This window comes from Musa acuminata, unplaced genomic scaffold (assembly GCF_036884655.1).
Source record: "Musa acuminata AAA Group cultivar baxijiao unplaced genomic scaffold, Cavendish_Baxijiao_AAA HiC_scaffold_1126, whole genome shotgun sequence".
Taxonomy (NCBI): domain Eukaryota; kingdom Viridiplantae; phylum Streptophyta; class Magnoliopsida; order Zingiberales; family Musaceae; genus Musa; species Musa acuminata.
The window spans coordinates 2,803,206-2,805,705 of NW_027021339.1; positions in this window are offsets into that span (position 1 = coordinate 2,803,206).

A 2,500-nucleotide genomic window follows, 5' to 3' on the forward strand; every position below is an offset into this window, starting at 1 on the left:
GCCAAAAATGGCCAGTTTTGGCCCGTTTTTGGGCCGTTTTGGCCAGTTTTTGGCCTGTTCTTGCGTCGCGCGGTGACCGTCGTGAGCGGAGCAAAATGTCAGCCATCTCAGCACCCTGGAACCCCCCGGGTGGCACAGGGCTGGATGGGGCTTTCGTATAGCAGGGACGGTGCTGCCTCTCGCTTCGCTCGCTGTTCGCCGCTCGCCGCTCGCTCGCGCAGCCAAAAATGGCCAGTTTTGGCCCGTTTTGGCCAGTTTTTGGCCTGTTTTTGCGTTGCGCGGTGACCATCTTGAGCGGAGCAAAATGTCAGCCATCTCAGCACCCTGGAACCCCCCGGGTGGCACAGGGCTGGATGGGGCTTTCGTATAGCAGGGACGGTGATGCCTCTCGCTTCGCTCGCTGTCCGCCGCTCGCTGCTCGCTCGCGCAGCCAAAAATGGCCAGTTTTGGCCCGTTTTTGGGCCGTTTTGGCCTGTTTTTGGGCTGTTCTTGCGTCGCGCGGTGACCGTCGTGAGCGGAGCAAAATGTCAGCCATCTCAGCACCCTGGAACCCCCCGGGTGGCACAGGGCTGGATGGGGCTTTCGTATAGCAGGGACGGTGCTGCCTCTCGCTTCGCTCGCTGTCCGCCGCTCGCCGCTCGCTCGCGCAGCCAAAAATGGCCAGTTTTGTCCCGTTTTTGGGCCGTTTTGGCCTGTTTTTGGGCTGTTCTTGCGTCGCGCGGTGACCGTCGTGAGCGGAGCAAAATGTCAGCCATCTCAGCACCCTGGAACCCCCCGGGTGGCACAGGGCTGGATGGGGCTTTCGTATAGCAGGGACGGTGCTGCCTCTCGCTTCGCTCGCTGTCCGCCGCTCGCCGCTCGCTCGCGCAGCCAAAAATGGCCAGTTTTGGCCCGTTTTTGGGCCGTTTTGGCCAGTTTTTGGCCTGTTCTTGCGTCGCGCGGTGACCGTCGTGAGCGGAGCAAAATGTCAGCCATCTCAGCACCCTGGAACCCCCCGGGTGGCACAGGGCTGGATGGGGCTTTCGTATAGCAGGGACGGTGCTGCCTCTCGCTTCGCTCGCTGTTCGCCGCTCGCCGCTCGCTCGCGCAGCCAAAAATGGCCAGTTTTGGCCCGTTTTGGCCAGTTTTTGGCCTGTTTTTGCGTTGCGCGGTGACCATCTTGAGCGGAGCAAAATGTCAGCCATCTCAGCACCCTGGAACCCCCCGGGTGGCACAGGGCTGGATGGGGCTTTCGTATAGCAGGGACGGTGATGCCTCTCGCTTCGCTCGCTGTCCGCCGCTCGCTGCTCGCTCGCGCAGCCAAAAATGGCCAGTTTTGGCCCGTTTTTGGGCCGTTTTGGCCTGTTTTTGGCCTGTTCTTGCGTCGCGCGGTGACCGTCGTGAGCGGAGCAAAATGTCAGCCATCTCAGCACCCTGGAACCCCCCGGGTGGCACAGGGCTGGATGGGGCTTTCGTATAGCAGGGACGGTGCTGCCTCTCGCTTAGCTCGCTGTCCGCCGCTCGCCGCTCGCTCGCGCAGCCAAAAATGGCCAGTTTTGTCCCGTTTTTGGGCCGTTTTGGCCTGTTTTTGGGCTGTTCTTGCGTCGCGCGGTGACCGTCGTGAGCGGAGCAAAATGTCAGCCATCTCAGCACCCTGGAACCCCCCGGGTGGCACAGGGCTGGATGGGGCTTTCGTATAGCAGGGATGGTGCTGCCTCTCGCTTCGCTCGTTGTCCGCCGCTCGCCGCTCGCTCGCGCAGCCAAAAATGGCCAGTTTTGGCCCGTTTTTGGGCCGTTTTGGCCAGTTTTTGGCCTGTTCTTGCGTCGCGCGGTGACCGTCGTGAGCGGAGCAAAATGTCAGCCATCTCAGCACCCTGGAACCCCCCGGGTGGCACAGGGCTGGATGGGGCTTTCGTATAGCAGGGACGGTGCTGCCTCTCGCTTCGCTCGCTGTCCGCCGCTCGCCGCTCGCTCGCGCAGCCAAAAATGGCCAGTTTTGGCCCGTTTTGGCCAGTTTTTGGCCTGTTTTTGCGTTGCGCGGTGACCATCTTGAGCGGAGCAAAATGTCAGCCATCTCAGCACCCTGGAACCCCCCGGGTGGCACAGGGCTGGATGGGGCTTTCGTATAGCAGGGACGGTGATGCCTCTCGCTTCGCTCGCTGTCCGCCGCTCGCTGCTCGCTCGCGCAGCCAAAAATGGCCAGTTTTGGCCCGTTTTTGGGCCGTTTTGGCCTGTTTTTGGGCTGTTCTTGCGTCGCGCGGTGACCGTCGTGAGCGGAGCAAAATGTCAGCCATCTCAGCACCCTGGAACCCCCCGGGTGGCACAGGGCTGGATGGGGCTTTCGTATAGCAGGGACGGTGCTGCCTCTCGCTTAGCTCGCTGTCCGCCGCTCTCCGCTCGCTCGCGCAGCCAAAAATGGCCAGTTTTGGCCCGTTTTTGGGCCGTTTTGGCCTGTTTTTGGGCTGTTCTTGCGTCGCGCGGTGACCGTCGTGAGCGGAGCAAAATGTCAGCCATCTCAGCA